Source organism: Micromys minutus (assembly GCF_963924665.1).
Source record: "Micromys minutus genome assembly, chromosome: 2".
Lineage (NCBI taxonomy): Eukaryota > Metazoa > Chordata > Mammalia > Rodentia > Muridae > Micromys > Micromys minutus.
Window position 1 is genome coordinate 106756455 of NC_137971.1, and position 19412 is coordinate 106775866.

General features: G+C 35.8%; 1 pseudogene across 1 annotated transcript; it reads right to left on the bottom strand.

Moving 5' to 3' along the window:
• Window positions 1–435: 435 nt before the first annotated feature.
• Window positions 436–2256, bottom strand: LOC308417302 (TAR DNA-binding protein 43-like; annotated as a pseudogene). Its single transcript has 2 exons — window positions 1430–2256; window positions 436–491 (listed from the first exon to the last, which is right to left on the bottom strand). The product of its transcript is annotated as a TAR DNA-binding protein 43-like (transcript).
• Between the last annotated feature and the right edge of the window lie 17156 nt (window positions 2257–19412).

The window sequence follows — 19412 nt, forward strand, 5'->3', positions numbered from 1 at the left end:
AAGAACAAAACTCAAAGTCTTCCAACAGATGTGGATATCCTTTGATGTAAAAACATTCGTACTTTATTTGCTATCATTGCTCTCTGCACAGTATCTCACCAAAGCCACAGGATTGAGTGACACATCTCTCCGAACTAAAAAAATCCATTTTTTTCCACCACCAAGTCTCTGCACGTGCTCTCTCCTTTGCTCACTCATACTAGCCTTTCATGCCTCAGTACTACCATCAATCCCACACAAGGTTTCAAAAGTTCAAACAGCCTTCTGGTTCCATTATCACAGCCTTGCATTCATAGTGTGGATATGACTCTATGAAATAAAGAGTAGCATATAAAAATGGTACACCCACCGTCAAAATGCAGCCTGTGTAGCGTGGTAATGATTTTTTTTTTGATGGAAAAGCATGTGAACAGAAGTATTTCTATAGGAAAATATTTACAGCACTACTTTAAATGAAGTGATTCTTCCATAAACACTTGAAATGAAATGAGCTTTAGAGATATAATGAAGGCCTCACATTGTACTTTTGTACATGAATAAAGACAAGTGTTAAAAACAAAACCAAAAGAACCAAACACTATGACATCATGATCTCCCAAATGAAGATTTTCCTGAGAAAAATTCATAGGGTGGGAGTCAAATTAAAATGAGAAGAAGAGAATGTAGTTTTAACCAATGGTTTCTACTCTGAATGTGTAAAGAATTCATTAACAATTCCAATGATAGGATTTACAGAGAACCCTTTTGAGATCAATAGTAGTGTTGGTTTACCAATTAGACAAATAGCTGTTCAATTTCACCCAGTCAGTATTTTAACCCGTTATATAACAAAACTTATAAAATTCATTTAACTTTCCCCTCTTTTTCTCTACAGAAATATGTCAAAAAATACTGCTGAATGTACTCCAAAATGAGCAAACAAATCTGAAAATTTTAGTACATATGTATTTTACAATATACTTACCATGAGTTTAGAAAAATTTGAATCCCACCATTCTAAACATACCTAGCCTACCAACCATCCTACTAACCTCTCCTATATTCCCCAGCCAGAGGATCCATGCTTGAGCAAAAGCTTCCACTAAAACCATTGCCTGATCCTGCATTTAATACTGACCCCCAACCAAGAGGGGCACCAGAAATTAGAACCACTCTAAGAATTATTTCCAGAACAAAAACCCTGATGTAGTTCCCTTTGCATGCTGTCCTGGCTCTGGTTATTCCAAGCTGTGCCTGACTGGTTCTGCTGGCTGTCTAGCATGCCCGTCATACTCCAACTACTCTGAAAGCTGCTTGAGCTGTAGTCATCATTGCTGGGTTAATGATAAAAGTGCCAAATCTCATTCCTTCACCCATATTACCACCCTGGCTAATTCCCAAGCCAGCTCCCCTCTACTGTTACCAAAACCACCCTGATTCCCAAAGCCACCTGGATTCCCACCGAATTTTCTACTTCTTTATAACTGTCTACTGCTATTATGCTTAGGTTCAGCAATGGATATATGCACGCTGATTCCTTTATTGATCAAATCCTCTCCACAGAGACTGGGCAACCTTATCACCTGCAAAAGTAACAAACCCAAAAGGTCTGAATGGTTTTGGAGTGAAGACATCTACGACTTCTCCATATTGACAGAAGAACTGCTGAAGAGTTCATGTCCTCTGAAAAATGTCCAACAAACACGTTTCTGTTTCTCAAAGGCTCATCTGGAATTTTCTTAAATTTGGAAGTTTACAGTCAAACCACCGCCCATCTATCATATGTTGCTATGATATTACTTTCACTTGGGTTTTATATTCCGTAAATTGATCAAAGCCAAATCCTTTTGAGTGACCAGTTTTAAGATCTTTCTTGAGCTAAACCATAAGAACCTCTTCCAAAGTACTGGAATACTCTTTAAGATCCTGCTTTGTTGTTTTCCAGGGGAGACCCAACACTATGAGGTCAGATGTTTTCTGTATTGTTCTTTTCACCTTCACTGCCAAGCAGGCTTCTGTCTCATCCATTTTCCTTTTGTTTTCTTTGGGACAGTTGACAACATGTACCAGATTGCCCCAGCCAGCATCTGGGGTGTGCAGAACTCCTTCTACCAGTCGAAGGCCTCTCATACACTGAGACACTAAATTCCAGTAGCACAGGACACACACCCCTAAAAATTGGGCTGTAACTGTAGACAACACTTTCTCATCTTCTTCTGATGGTAGTTCAATGAGCTCATCCTTCTCATCTTCCATTATCCTAATATATTCAGACATCTTTGCTCCAGTCTCCACTCGGCCGCTTCTAGGAAGCACAATGAAAAACCATAGACTGGAAGGAATCTAACAATGAACATTCTACTCTTATTATAAGTTCCCTTTTCTTACAATTCTCAAATTCCTTTTGTTCCATCAAAATTTACAATAAACTAGCTGAGCTTTAATTTTGTTGGCCTCATTTTTCGCCAAACCACTAGATTTTACTGATCTTTATTTGCTTTATTATTCAATTTAATCTTTATAATAGGAATAGGTAGAATTTATTGGCTGTTTATTGTCAGGTATTACACTAATCCATATACACTATATAATGTCCATTCTGAAAACAAACTACAGGGTAAATGTTTTTATCTTCAGAAGAGAAGACATGCATGTGAGCAATAAAATTGGATCAATGTTGTCAGTATAAATACAGAGTTATGACAAACCAACACACAGCATGCAATAGAATACCACTGATTATTTAAGGATAGTTTTGATCGTGCTTATTTATGGTATCTTGATACAATTATGAGATATACAATGAAGAATGTATGAGCTAATATGATAGCAATAAACTGATAGTTACCAGCTATTAAAGAAGAAATACTTATTAAATTAATCAATACTGAATCTGGATCTTAAAAGAAATACTGAATCTGGATCTTAAAGATGAAAAAAATATATCAAGGGCATTACAGAAAAATAAACACGAAATAAAAACCATGAAGGTGCCATATAAATTACTCATTGAGCTTCTACTATATTCACTCAACAATGAAAAGACTGGGATTGTGAAAAGCTCTGGAATCATGGAGAAGACCTCAAAATTTCATATGAAGATCTAAGTAAAGGAAGATAATCAGGCCTCAGGGATGTTACCAAAATTAAGAAAGGAGAATAATTGTGTTAAAAAGGAGTGTAAAAAACATTTCAAATAGAGTATGGAAGAATAAAACTGTTGCATTGTTTGCTTAGGAGTAACATTACTGGTGTGAAGGCAGAGATAAATTATTGATTTTATTGAATAAATAAAACTAGATTCATGTTCTCAATTTTGCACATGAATATCTATTTGCATATCACTAATAATAATTTTCAACTCTTTTGAAGGTATTTAAAGAGTATTTTATTTTTTAAATATATATATATATATTTAAATTTGAAGACACCATAGAACAGATGACCACATTTCCAGTATGGTAATGATAGTATTTGATACTGAAATAAAACCACAGCAGGTTTGTTTTTTCTCAACACGATATAAAAACTGAGGTTTATTACACAACCTCTTTTCCAGAGAGTTTCTGATATTCTTCTATTTTGTTTCTACTCCTATATTAGGAATTTACATAGTAAATATTACTTTCTCAGTATTGTTACTAACTTTCCTTGGCTAAAAATAAAATTTCATGTTTGGAAAAACAATTCCATTTTTCTACAATAAGCTTAAATTCCCATTGCTTTATTTTTTTTTCAAATGAACTTATGATCATAGCAAAGAGAAAAATGTAATTTAAATAAGTGTCACTTTACTGTCGACATAGAGAAAAATAAACATTTTAGATTAAAAATAGATTGTTTAAATGCAGCTTTCAAAAATTATAATAAGCAAACAGCACCCTAAAATATAGACCAGAAATTATGCACCATAGACTAAAAGTGTTTCCTATTTTTAAAAGAAGTAAATACTGATGATTGTGCCCATTTTAATTCTGAATGGTCATAAGGCTCCTTTTTAGTCATGCAATGAATAACTAATTAATAGTGTGAACTTGCTTCTTCAGCAACTGCACTCCCCTGTGCCAGGTCAAAGTGAGATAGAACACTTTACCCTGTGTAGGATACAGATTTTAGCAGAAGGGGATTAAGTAATACATTCTCACTTGAAATTATTGCCCAATAATGGTTATGAAATAAACATGATCCTTGTTACTTGACATAATCAAGTCTTTTGATTCTCATGCCACATGAAAATTGGAGAAAGACTTCTTATTAGCACTTGGTAGGATATATGGCAGTAATTAGACTCAATGTCAGTCATGTGAAGGAATTGTTTGAATGTTAAAGCCCAAAGACTGCATGACTAGCTAACATCGGATACAATATAGCAAAAGAAGTATAAACCTGTTCCCAGTGAATCCAATATTATGAAAATGGAAGATAAATCAGTTATTTTAGGCTAATAAATGTCAGAATGTTGTACTATAAGGAAGTGCAGACTGAAATATGAATTATTAGCAGAAGGTATTATTTACTAAATTTTTATGAATGCTTTTTCATAGCAAGTAATTTTTGTTTATTTGTTTTACAAATTTCATTTGATGGGAAAACATGAACTTAACAATCAATGGTACTTATTTGAAAATAAATTTTGGTCTTTTAATGAGTATATGGCTTTGGGACAAGTACTTCTAATACTTGTAACTTGGAATAAAAATTAAGCTTAAAAATTTGTCAACTAACAAGTACTTCATCACCACATCTGACTCACCTCAGGTACTTTAAAAGTATCAATTTCTCCCTTTTTTTCAATAACCACCATTCTCTCTTCTTTATTTAGTACATTTCTAATTGTTACCTCTCCAAAATCTACAAAGAAAATTTTGAGTAAAAAATATCAATTCACAAAATAATACACAATATTATTAGTGTTTCTATGTTTCTAGGCCATTCTTTCATTTATTTATGCCTTATGCTGTGATTCCTGATACCATATACAATAACCAATGAAATCTGCTATAATGAACTCATGCCAAGAGGCTCATGAAAGGAAAAGATAGTTTGAAGACAAATTACACTTCCTAACATTCTTAATGCTAATAGTTATAAACTCATTCTTAGTTTCTATACTATTTTCCAACATTTGAATTCTCAGTAACCACTGAGAATTGCTTTGATAATTTGATCATTCACATTAATGTTTATAATAGTTCTCCTTCCAGGATTACATATTATCTCTGTCTTGTATAATTCCTCACTTCCAAAATTATTCTGGCATTGCAATTGCTTATTTATTTCAAAGCTTAGTATGGTCTATCATTTCTATTCTTTTGTATTGGATATTTTATTTATTTACATTTCAAATGTTATCCCCTTTCCTGGGTTCCCCTCCACAAACCTACTATCATATCCATCTCTCCCTACTTCTATGAGGGCCCTCCCTCACCCAACCACCCATTTCCAGCACACACCCCTATTATTGAGACATTGAGCCTTCAAAGGACCAAGGCTCTCTCCTCTCATTGATGCCATATAAGGCCATCCTGTGCTACATATACAAGTGAAGCCATGGTCTCTGCATGTGTATTATTTGGTTTTTGGTTTAGTCTCTAGGAGCTGTGGGGTCGGGGTTGATTTGTTGATATTTTTGTTCTTCCTATGGGGTTGCCAATCCTTTCAGCTCCTTCAGTACTTTCCAGAACTTCTCCATTGGGGTTCCCGTGCTCAGTCCAATAAATGATTGTAAACATCCGCACATGTATTGGTCAAGATGTGGCAGACCCCCGCCCCTGCCCATGGAGACAGCATTATCAGTCTCCTGTCGCAAGCACTTCTAGGCATCCACAATAGTGTCTGCTAGGTTTGGTGTCTTCCTTCTTTTCGAGCTTCACATGATCTGTGAGTTGTGTACTGAGCTTTTTGTCTAACAGCCACTTATCACAGAATGCATACCAGATATGCTTTTTTGTGACTGGATTACCTCACTAAGGGGGAGTTTTTTACAGTTTCACCAATTAGCCAAAGATATTTCCTGAAGTCATTGTTTTCAATAGCTGAATAGTACTACATTGTGTAAATATACCACAATTTCTGTATCCATTCCTCTGTTGAAGGGAATTTTGGGTTCTTTCCAGCTATTGTAAATGAGGCTGCGATGAATATAGTGGAACATGTGTCCTTGTTAGATGTTGGAGCGTCTTTTGGTTATATGACCAGGAGTGGTATAGCTGGGTCTTCAGGTAGTATTATGTCCAATTTTCTTAGAAACTGCCACACTGATTTCCAGGGTGGTTGTACCAATTTACAATCCCACTAACAATGGAGGAGTGTTCCTTTTTCTTCACATCCTTGCCAGGATTTGCTGTCACCTGAGTTTTAGATCTTAGCCATTCTGACTGGTATGAAGTGAAATCTCAGGGTTGTTTTGATTTGCATTTCCCTGATGACTAAGGATGTTGAACATTTCTTTATGATTTTCTCAGCCATTTGGTATTCCTCAGTTGAGAATAATTTTTTAGCTCTTTCTCCAATTTTTAATAGAGTTGTTTGATTCTCTGGAGTGTAACTTCTTGAATTCTTTGTTTATATTGGATATTAGCCCTCAGTCACATGTAGAATTAGTAAAAGTCTTTTCTCATTCTTTTAGTTGCAGTTTTGTCCTAATGACATTTTCTTTGCTTTACAGAAAATTTGCAATTTTATGATGTGAGCTGGAATCTTCTATTCCAATTATTTTTAGGTTAGGTCTTTTCCTGGTATTTCAGATATCCTAGATCATTTGTGTGAGGAGTTAGGATTTAACATTTTCTTTCACTGATGTATCAATTTCTTCTATACTATCTTCTTTGCCTGAGATTCTCTCTTCCATTTTCTACATCTGTTCTCTTGCTTAGGTTTTCCATCTCCAGTATTTCCTAAGTTTATGCTTTTTTCCACCACAGTTTTATGTATTTCCTTCACCTGTTTAATTGTACATTCCTCTATTTCTTTAAGAGATTTGTTTCCTTTTGAAAGATATCTGTTTGATTGCATTTCCCAGTATTTCTTTAAGAGATTTATTTATTTCCTATTTCTAGGCTTCTATTTTCTTTATAAGATTGAATTTAAGGTTATTTTCTTATTTTTCAGTTGTGTTACGATATTTACTTTGGAGGCATCATATTTCCCTGGTTTTTGTTGATTGTGTTCTTTTGAGGGCATTGAGCCATCTTGATGGTACTGGTCTCTTGATGTTCTTGTTTTAGTAGGTATTGGGAAAAGGTTGAACCTTCATGGTTCTGGTGTGGCAGTCCTTCAATAATATATTTGGGTTGTTTGTTTTCAGGCCCATTGGTCAGTATGGTTTAGGGGCTTTAGGTCTAATGGAAGTAGAAGGAGAGGTAGTAGGAGAATCAAGGTCCCTTTGAGACAGGAGGATGCTGATGGTAGCTTGATTTCATCCAAGGCCTCAGCAGGCAATAATGATTTATGGAGGAAAGGAAGCTAAACTGTATGGTTCAGGATTCTCAGGTCTACTGAAGGTAGGAGAAGAAAATAGGTAGCAGGAAAATAGACATTTCAACTTTTTACAACTATGACCATGGAGACGACAAAGTTTCTTTTGCAGTATGTGTTCAATGAATTTAGCAAGTTAAATACACAGTATGACTTCTAATGCTGAATTTTAGTTATCCAATTTCTTTGTTGTGTACCCAGCTGAAGCATAGCTACAACAAATGACTGCTACACATGGCTGGAAGGACAATTTCTGACTGGGGTCCTGAAGGTAGAAATGTATAAATTAAAAACTGCTATTTTTCAAGACCAACCTCCTATTATAGGAAAATAGATAATTTCTATATAGATGTACTAAAAAATACCAAATATGGTCCATGAATGAGTGAGAGATTCTTTCAGAGAGGTCCTGATGACATCAAACTATTCTTCAGTCTGGCGCTCTGAGCTATTAAAATGTTTCATTCTCACAACCAATAGGAAGAACAACAATATCAACTAATCAGACCCCTCCCCTGGGGTTCCCAGGAATTAAATCATTAACCAAACAGAGAGGGACCCATCATGGCTCTAGCTGCACATGTTTCCGAGAATGGCCTTGTCTGGCATCAATGGGAGGAGAGGTCCTCCGTCCTGGGAAGACTGGATGCCCCAGTGTAGGGAAATGTTTGGGCAGGGAGGCAGAAGTGGGTGGTTGGATGGGGAAGCACCCCCATTGAAGCAGGGTGAGGATGGAATAGGGGGTTTTCAGAGGCAAAACCAGGAGTAAGGATAACATTCAAAGTGTAAATAAAAATATTTAAACAGAAAACAAGGCTAGGTATGGTGATGTTTAACTTTAATCTTAGTGCTAGCAGGTAGAGGCAGGCAGATCGCTGAGAATAAGGCCAGACTGCTCTATACAGTGTGTTCTAGTACACACAGAACTACACAGAGAGCAAAACCAAAGCAAACCAAACCAAAGCATACCAAACCAAAAATACTAAAACAAACAAACACCTTGATACTCTTCAAGTTGTTACAAATGTAGTCATTTACCAACATGATGTACTTCATAAATACAGAATTATATAGGACCAGAAGATATTCAAAAGAAATATGGTTTTTCTAAAATATTAGAATTGTATATGAAACATTGATGTTTTATATTTTGGTATATGTTCTCATAATAAACTTTATCACAAGAGAAAGTATCCAAAAATTCATTTTTATTGTTTTAGTTTCAACACAGAAAACAAAGTCACATGTTTAAAAATGATGTTTGTCTTTTGGTTACAGGCATAAAATAACCATCCAGGAAAATGAGAACAACATAAATATATTAAAGACAAAAAATAATGAGGAGGAAAAAAGAAAACCAACTTAAGAGTGGGAAAACTTTACAAAAAACCTTTAAGGCCAATATTTTATTCACTTTGTAATTTTTATGTCATCAAATAGTCTCAGATTAAAGAAGTTTAGCATTCATATCGTCCAAACACTCACCTCGGTTGCTAAAGAAAGCCATCCACAGCAAAAACATGTTGATTTGGATCAACACCAGTTAGCCTCCTGGATCATTGTTCAGAGCTGTCTAAATCAGTGTCTTCATCACAATGGTTTGGGGTTAGCTTCTAATTTTGGTAGTGTAATTTTATATATCTTGAGATTATTGCTTGTTTATTGAGCACACATGCATACTATACTGTACAGTATTATGTAGGTCTATTTTATAGGTTCTGTAAATCCAGAATCGACAAAAGAGTAAAGTAAAATAGTTGGTTTGAATACCCCCTGGCTTTGGTATTTCCTAGGTAGATATAGGGTTGTTTGCCTAAGAATAATTGTGCCATCTTTGTCTTTTCCCAGATACTTTACCTAGTAGGAAGAGACAACTGTTGTTGCTAATTGTAAGTACTTCAGTTTACAAAGAAGAACAATTACAATTAATAATAATAATAATAATAATAATAATAATAATAATAATAATAACAACCATGAATTTTATGAATGGTTAGAAAGCAATAAAAAGAGACTTATTCATATTATACTAGATCTGCCTTCTACTCACACTTAGTTCATTGAACAGTTTGAAGAGACTGTACAACATTTATCAAAGTATCTTTAAATTTTGTCTGTTAATGTAACAAAAACAACTTAAGGAAGAAAGATTTATTATTGCTTAAAGCTAAAGGTGCAGGCCATGATGGTGGAATTTAAGGCTGCCTCTCTGCCTTGCCTACGGGTTGCCTGAAGTACTGCTGCCTGCATGTCCCCAGGGGACACAGAACACAGTATGTAATGAATTTCACCAGTGTTTTTCCATGTGTGGAACAGTTTAATCTGGAGACATTGCTGTGGTTCCTACTCTTCTGTGTATTGCTAAGAGTTAGGGACCAGGATTTCTGAGATAAATTTTCTGTCAGGGTGTTCATGCACTAGGCATTAAGAGGAAGGCAGAGCCTAAAAGGGGTGAGATCACGGTTTGGTTCCACATGAGTGGCAAGAATAAGAGAAAGCCTTCTCTGAGAGATTTGGGCTGTCTTTGCTTGTTCGGACTGCTTTATTTGATGGCAAATATGAGGGTATATACCTGACTCAGAGTGAGCCAAAGATTAAATATCTTTTTGCTAGAAAGAATGCCCAGTAAAGGAAGCTTACTGACCTGACAGTGAGACCTCTCTAGATACTTTATGAACATGGAGAATTTTAGGTTACTATGCTTCATGATTTTCCTCAGGTAGAGGTGAGTGTGGGGATTTAGAGTGGCCCAGACAATGTCAGAGAAGGAGAGAACACGCTAAAAAGGTAGTCTCTCATTTTGTGCCATGATCAGAGGTTATCTGGTCATGCTGGACCTCAACCATAATTAGCTATCTTTTCCCACAGGAGTGAGGGCAATAGGAACTTCGAGCACCTGTTCAAACTGCACCCAGCTATGGCTAGGATCAGAGAATAATAGTGTATGATTCTGTTCAGCTTGTTTTTTTTTTTTTTTTTTTTTTTCATTTGATATATTCTAGAAACCCATCCATAGAATTGTGAATTGTGCCATCTACAGTGAATGGATCTTTCTTTTTCACTTAATGTGATTAATACAATCGTCCAGGGAGACTGATTGATAAAAGCAATTGCCACACAAGCATGCTGTCATGAGTTTGATTCCTAGAACCCAGGAGAGAACTGAAACCCTGTGGCTTCTGTAAACTGCATAGAGATGCACTCCTTCATAAACCTACACACCTGAATACAAACACATAGCCAGACAGAACAGACAGGCAGACACACACACACAAACACACACACACACACACACACACACACACACACACTCACACACACGCGCTCGCGCACACACACACCTAACCCTTCATAGGCATGCTCAGTGGCTCTTCTGCTAGGTGATTCTAGACTCTGTAGAGTTAATAATGTTGACCGTTACTGTTTTCAAAGAGAAAACTCAGAGAAAGGTGCTTAGAAGGTTTTTCTTTACATTAGAATAGATAAATGAAATTTATGTTAAACCATTAAGTGTTGTTTATGCAGCATATATAACAGATAAGTAAGGCTCCACTGGACTAGTGACTAGTCTCCTTTCTAAGGCATGTAACTTCAGAATAGAATGAAACCAGTTTATTTGCAATCTTGTCTGAAAACACACCAGGCAGAGCTCACGTCAAACTATTTACACTGTATGGATTTTTTTGTGCCCTCTGATCACATCTATACTCATATACAATTTGTTTGTATACCATGACTTATTATAGTAGTTCATTATATAAATTATAGTAGGGATTGTATTGTAAATTGTCATTTTCAATTTACCTTACATTTTTGGAGTGACCTCCTTGCTGCTGTGGATCAAGCATTTCTGAAATTCTGAAAGAGAGTGCAAGAGGAAAATAACTTTCTATTTGAAGTAGATATTTCAAACGTTTGAGTGAAGATCAAGGTTGTTATCATTTTAGTAAATCCATCCAAAGAACTGCTGAGGTGACATCCCAGACAATAACACCAGATGCCTATAAGTAAACAATAGTTTCTATTTCTGCAAAATACCAGATGTATTTTTATATCAGAATTACTGCCATGCACACCTGGCATCCTGAGTAACTCACTCATAGTTTCTTAGGGTGTTTCACAGCACTGTTGTGAGAGAGACCATAAAACATGCTTTCCATTGAAACTAGAGAAGGTACCATAAGCAGACTTGAATAAGATGGAATCAATTATTAACAATTGAGGAAAACTAGGATTGTTTTTAAATTTAGCCTTTTTTAATTTATTTTAAAAAGCAAAGATAAAAGAAAAATATTTAAACATTCTTGCATAAATGTGTACAAATACATTTTTGTCTGTGCTTGGTTGATTTTTCTTATTTTTTTTTAAGTTTGATACTCTGCATTAAGGTCTTACTAGTTACAAAGAGCAAAAAGTACATGTAAAACAGGATGAAACCCGGAATTAGTCAATGTTTTCTTGGTGTGTAAGGATTGAGCATAATGTTTTTTTGTTTTGTTTTGTTTTGTTTTTTTCGTGAACTTTACACAGTCTGTGAGTTGTTTCTGGGCAGTCCAAGTCTCTGGGGTTAGCATCCCACTATCAGTGACTGCATATTATGTCTGTTATTTTGTGACTGGTTTATCTCACTCAGGATGATATTCTATAGATGCAACCATATTCTTAAGAATTTGGTTAAGTCATTTTTTCTGATAGCTGAGTAGTACTCCATTGTGTAAATGTACCACAATTTTTGTATCCATTCATCTACTGAAGGACATCTGAGTTTTTTTCCAGCTTCTGGCTATTATAAATAGAGCTGCTAAGAACATTGTGGTGCATGTATCTTTATTGTATATTGGAGTGTCAAGGGGATATATGCCCAGAAGTGGAATAGCTGGATATTCAGGTATTACTATGTCCTAATTTCTGAGGAATTGCCAGACTGATTTCCAGAGTGGTTGTATCAGTTTACAACCCCACCAACAGTGGAGAAGTGTTCCTCTTTCTTCACAACCTCTCCAGCATCTGCTGTCATCTGAGTTTTGGATCTTGGCCAATATGACTGGTGTGAGGTGAAATCTCAGGGTTGTTTTGATTTGCATTTCCCTGATGGCTAAGGATGTCGAGCATTTCCTTAGATGTTTCACAGCCATTCCATATTCCTCAATTGAGAACATTTTGTTTAGCTCTGTACCCCATTTTTAATAGGGTTGTTTGATTCTCTGGTGTCTAGCTTTTTGAGTTCTTTGTATAACTTGGATATTAGGCCTCAATCTGATGTAGAGTTGGTAAAGATCTTTTTTCCATTCTGTTGGCTGGCGTTTGTTTTCTTGACAATGTCCTTAGCCTTACAGAAACTTCTATTCCATTGATACACATGCCTATTTCTGTACCAGTACCATGCAGTTTTCAGCACAATTGCCTTGTAATATAGCTTGAGGTCTGGGATAGTTATTCCCACAGATGTTTTCATGTTGTTGAGGATGTATTTGGCTATTCTAGGTCTTTTGTTATTCCAGATGAAATTGCACATTGTTCTTTCCAACTCAATGAGGAAGTGGGTTGGAATTTATTTGGGGATTGCATTGAATCTGTAGAATGCTTTTGGTACGATGGTCATTTTTAATATGTTGATCCTTCCAATCCATGATCATGGGAGATCTTTCCATTTTCTGAGTTTTTCTCCGATTTCCTTCTTTTTTTTTTTTAAACGACTTTATTTTACAAAACAAAGATAAATGTACAGATTTTAAACATTTTTTGCTGAAAATTATACATATTTGTCAGTACTGTTTTTTCAGATATTAAAATAATTTTTATATAAAACTATGTGAATATATTTTTTAGTCAGTATTTGATTTTTTCATGGGCTTGACAGTATGCATTGAAAACCTCATAGTTACAATGAGCGTAAAGTACGTGCAAAACAAAACGCAACATGGAAATAGTCAAAGTCTTCTTGTTTTGTAAATAAATTTTTTTGTTTTTTTTTTATGTCTTGGACTTAATACAATCTGTGAGTTTTTTCTGGGGGAGTGCAAGCCTCTGGGGTTAGCATGCCAATATCAGTGACTGCATATTATGCCTGTTCTTTTGTAACTGGGTTATCTCACTCAGGATGATATTCTCTAGATGCAGCCATTTTCTTAAGAATTTGGTTAAGTCATTGTTTCTGGTGGCTGAGTAGTATTCCACTGTATAAATGTACCACCACTTTTGTATCCATTCATCTTCTGAAGGACATCTAAGTTCTTTCCACCTTCTGGCTATTATAAATAGAGCTGCTATGAACATTGTGGTGCATATATCTTTGTTGGGTATTAAAGTGTCTCTGGGTATATGCCCAGAAGTGGAATAGCTGGGTCTTAAGGTAGTACTATATCCAATTTTCTGAGGTATCGCCAGACTGATTTCCAGAGTGGTTGTATTAGTTTGCAACCCCACCAACAGTGGAGAAGTGTTCATCTTTCTCTGTAGCCTCGCCAGCATCTGCTGTCATCTGAGTTTTGGAACTTGGCCAATCTGACTGGTGTGAGGTGGAATCTCAGGGTTGTTTTGATTTGCATTTCTCTGATGGATAAGGATGTCGAGCACTTCCTCAGATATTTCTCGGCCGTTCGGTGTTCCTCAACTGAGAATGTTTTGTTTAGCTCTGTACACCATTTTTTAATAAGGTTATGTGATTCTCTGGTGTCTAGCTTTATGAGTTCCTTGTATACCTTGGATATTAGGCCTCAATCTGATGTAGAGTTGGCAAAGATCTTTTCCCATTCTGTTGGCTGCCATTTTGTTTTCTTGACAATGTCCTTTGACTTACAGAAACTTTGCAATCTCATTAAGTCCCATTTGTTAATCTTTGACCATAGAGCTTGAGCCACTGGTGTTTTGTTCAGGAAATTTTCTCCTTTGCCTATGTGTTCTAAGGTTTTCCCTACTTTCTCATCTAATAGTTTCAGTGTATCTGGTTTAATGTGGAGATCTTTGATCCACTTACACTTGAGCTTTGTACAAGGAGATAAGAAAGGGTCTATTTTCACTCTTTTGCATGTTGAGTGACAGTTGGACCAGCACCATTTGTTGAATAGGCTGTCATTTTTCCATTGAATGTTTACTACTCCTTTGTCAAAAATCATGTGACCATATACATGAGGGCTCATTTCTGGATCTTCTATTCTATTCCATTGATCCACTTGCCTATTTCTGTACCAGTACCATGCAGTTTTCAGCACAATTGCCTTGTAATATAGCTTGAGGTCAGGGATAGTGATTCCCGCAGATGTTTTTTTCTTGTTGAGGATGGATTTCGCTATTCTAGGTCTTTTGTTATTCCATATGAAATTGCACATTGATCTTTTTAATTCCATGAAGAACTGGGTTGGAATTTTGATGGGGATTGCATTGAATCTGTAGATTGCTTTTGGTAAGATGGCCATTTTTAAGATGTTGATCTTTCCAATCCATGAGCATGGGAGATCTTTTTATTTTCTGAGATTCTCCTCAATTTCTTTCTTTAGAGGTTTGAAGTTCATGTTGTACAGGTCCTTCACTAGCTTAGTTAGAGTCACACCAAGGTATTTCATAGTGTTTGTGACGATTGTGAAGGGTACCTTTTTTAGAGGTTTGAAGTTCTTGTCATACAGGTCCTTCACTTGTTCAGTTGGGGTCACACCAAGGTCTTTCATCATTTTTTTTTTTTTTTGACTTTTGTGAAGGGTATTTTTTCCCTAATTTGTTTTTCCACATGTTTGTCTTTTGGGTAGAGAAAAGCCTCTTATTTGTTTGAGTTAATTTTATATCCAGCCACTTTTCTGAGCTTGTTTTTAAACTTTAGGTTTTCTCCGGAGGAATTTTTTGGCGTCACTTTAGTATACTATCATGTCATCTGCAAAGAGTGATGTTTTTACTTTTTTCTTCCTTTCCAATTTATATCCCTTTGATTTCCTTTTGCTGTCTAATTGCTCCAGAAAGGATTTCCAGTACAATTTTAAATAGGTAGGGAGAGAGTGGGAAGCCTTGTTGAGTCCCTGATTTTAGTGTGATTGCTTCAAGTTTCCCAAAGTTAAGTTTGATGTTGGCTGTTTGTTTGCGTTATATTTCTTTTATTATGTTTAGGTATGGTCCTTGGATTCATTCTTTCCAGGACTTTTAACATGAATGGGTGTTGAATTTTGTCAAATTGTTTCTCAGCATCTAGTGAGATGACCATATGATTTTGTTCTTTGAGTTTGTTTATATGGTCCATTACATTGATGGATTTCCAATTGTTAAACCATCCATGCATCCCAGGGATGAAGCCTACTTGGTCATTGTGAATGATCATTTATGTGTTCTTGGATTCAGTTTGCAAGGATTTTGTTGAGTATTTTTGCTTCAATGTTCATAAGTGACATTGGTCTAAAGTTCTCTTTCCTTTTAGGGTATTTGTGTGGTTTAGGCATGAGGGTTATTGTAGCCTCAAAAAATGAGTAAAGTAGTATTCCATCTGATTCTATCTTGTGAAATAGTTTGGAGAGTATTGGTATTATGTCAGCAATAAATGTCTGAAAAATTTTTCACTGAACCCATCTGGACCTGTGTTTTTTTGGTTGGGAGACTTTTGATGACTTCTTCTATTTCTTTAGGTGTTATCGGATTATTTAGATGGTTTATTTGTTCCTGGTTTTACTATAGGATCTTGTATGTTTCTAGGAATTCATCCATTTCCTCCAGATTTTACAACTAGGTGGAGTATAGGTTTTTGTAGTAGGATCTGGTGATTTCTTGAATTTCTTCAGTTTCAGTTGTTATGTCTCCACTTTCCTTTCTGGTTTTGTTAATTTGTATACTCTCTCTTTGCCCTCTAGTTTGTCTGGCTAGGGGTTTATCAATCTTTTTGATTTTCTCAATGAACCAGCTCTTGGTTTTGTTGATTCTTTTGGTGGTTCTTTTTGTTTCTATTTGGTCTATTTCTGCCCTAAGTTTATTTCTTGCTGTCTTCTCCTCTTCGGTGTATCTGCTTCCTTTTGTTCTAGGGCTTTTAGCTGTGCTTTCAAGTTGCTGATGTATGCTCTCTCCAGTTTCTTTTTGGAAGCGCTCAGAGCTATGAGTTTTCCTCTCAGTACTGCTTTCATTGCATTCCATTGGTTTGGGTATGTTGTGTTTTCGTTTTCGTTGAATTCTAGAAAATCCTTAATTTCTTTTTTTTATTTCTTCTTTGACTCTGCTATCATTAAACAGAGTGTTGTTTAGTTTCCATGTATATGTGGGTTCTTTGTTGTCTTTGTTGTTGTTAAAGAACAGCCATAGACCATAGTGATCTGAGAGGATGCATGGGAGTATTTCAATCTTCTTATATCGATTGAGGCTCATTCTTTGTCCAATTATGTGGTCAATTTTTGATAAGGTGCCATGGGTTACTGAGAAGAAGGTGCATTCTTTTGCTTTAGGATGATATGTTCTGTAGATATCTATTAATTCCAGTTGGTTCATAGTCTCTGCTAGTTTTATAGTGTCCTTGTTTATGTTCTGTTTCCCTGATCTGTCCATTGGTGAGAGTGGGGTATTGAAGTCTCCCACTATTATTTTGATGGGTGAAATGTATTTTTTTGAGATTTAGTACGGTTTCTTTTATGAATGTGGGTGCTTTTGTATTTGGAGCATATATGTTAGAGTTTGAGAGTTCCTCCTGACAGATTTCCCCTGTAATTAGTAAAAAGTGTCCTTCCTTATCTTTTTTGATAACTTTTGGTTGGAAATTTACTTTATTTGATATTAGAATAGCCACTCTAGCTTGCTTCTTGTGGCTGTTTGCTTGGAAGTTTTTTTTTTCCAACCTTTTAATCTGAAATACTGTCTATCTTTGTCTCTGAGATAAGTTTCCTCTATGCAGAAAATGCTGGAATTTTTTATGCATCCAGTCTGATATACTATGTCTTTTTATTGGGGAGTTGAGTCCATTTATGTTAATAGATATTAAGGAATAATGCTTGCTGTTTTCTGCTATTATTGCTTTTGTAGGTTGAGGTGTTTCTGTGTCTCTTCTTTTGGTTTTCTTGCTTAGGAAATTTCATATTTTTACTAGGATGTAGTTTTCTTCTACAATTGTTTGAAGATATTTACTGTGCCTCTTAGTTGATATTCTTCTCCCTCTTCTATTCCTTTTATCCTTAGGTTTGGTCTTCTCATTTTGTCCTGGATCTCCTAAACATTTTGGGTTAGGAGCTTTTTCTTTTTTGCATCTTTTCTGGCTGTTTTGTCTATGTTGTCTTCAGCCCCCGAGATTCTCTCTTCCATATCTTGTAGTCTATTGGAAAAGCTTGCATCTGTGACTCCTGATTTCTCTTTTAGGTGTTCTACATCTAGGTTTATCTCTTTTAGTGTTTTCTTTATTGTGTCAATTTCCATTTTAAATTCCTTCTTCTATTCCTTCATCTCTTTGGTTATGTTTTCCTCTAGTTCTTTTAGTCCTTTGAGTGTTTTTCTTGTTTCCTCTTTAAAAACTTTTGATTTGTTTTGCTTTTCCTCCTGTTCTTGTTTAAGGATTTCTATCATTGTTTTGAGGTATGATTTTAGGTCTGTGTCTTCTTTTTCTGGAGTGTTTGTCATTCCGCTGTTTGCTGTGATGGGAGAGCTGGGTACTGGTGTTGCCAGGTTGTCTTGGTTTCCTTGGGATATGCTCTTTTGCTTTCCTCTTGCCATTTTGTTGTCAGTCATACATTCTTGCCTTTCTTTGTACCTGGTCTGTGTCGCTGGATCTCTGCTGGTCCAGGTGGTGGATGATCTGAGCCCTGTTCTGTGCCCCATAGCTTCCGGGTGAGAACTGAGGTTTTAATGCTGGGTTCTTGGTCCCTGGATCAGGCAGGGCAGGGGCATGCTTTCTGTGTCACTTGGCAGAGATCTCTATGACTCCTGGCTACTGGGATCTCCTTTTCACCAGGCCTTTCCTTTGGGAAGTGCTGGTCCATGTGGCAGGAAAACTAGTCTTTTTAAGTGCACTGTATTGAGAAACATAATTTAGATATTAATACTGCTCAAAAGATGTAAGAGAAAATAAGTACAGTTAGCACTCTTAATAATAAAGAATCCTCTCATTTCCTAGTGAATACAGGGAATCAGCTTAGTTTATAATCAGTCCCTTAAAACATCCCCAAGTAAGCCTATCAATGAAAAACATATCCTTAACATTATTTACAAAAACCAAAAAAAAGAAAAGTTTTTATAATTATTACATAGGTAATTTTTTCTCTTTCTTAGTAATAAAGTATATTTGGCTAAAATCAAATAATCAGACTTCATATTTGGTTTTTTTCTTCTAGCTCTCTGGGTTTCACTCATTCCCCAAATATCTGACTCTGTTCCTTTCTCCTGTTCCCTCCCCCACAAAGGACCCTCTCTTCCTCTGTCTCCCATGATTGTTTTCTTCCCCTTTCTAAGTGTGATAGAAAGATCCTCACTTGGCCTTTATACTTATTAAGCTTTAATTCTATGGGTTGTACCCTAGGTGTCTTGTACTTTTGGGCTAATATACACTTATTAGTGAATACATATGTATGTCCTTTGGGGTCTGTGTTTGCTCACCCAGAATAATATTTTCTATTTTATCCATTTACCTGCAATTCTCATGATGCCCTCATTCTTAATAGATGAGTAGTATTCCATTGTGTAAATGTAGCATATTATCTGTATCCATTCTTTCAATATGGGACATCTGAATTGTTTCTAGTTTCTGAGTATTACAAATAAGGTCACTATAAACATATTGGAAACTGTGTTTGTGTGGTATGGTGGGGTTCCTTTTGGATATATGCTCAAGAATTATATAGCTGAATCTTCAGGTATATCTATTTCCATTTTGCTGATGAACCTCCAAATTGATTCCCAGAGTGGTTTTACCAATTTGCAATCCTATCATCAGTGGAGGAGCATTCCTCTTTCTCTATATCCTCACCAGCATGTGCTGTCACTTGAGTATTTGATCTTAGTCATTTTGAATCATG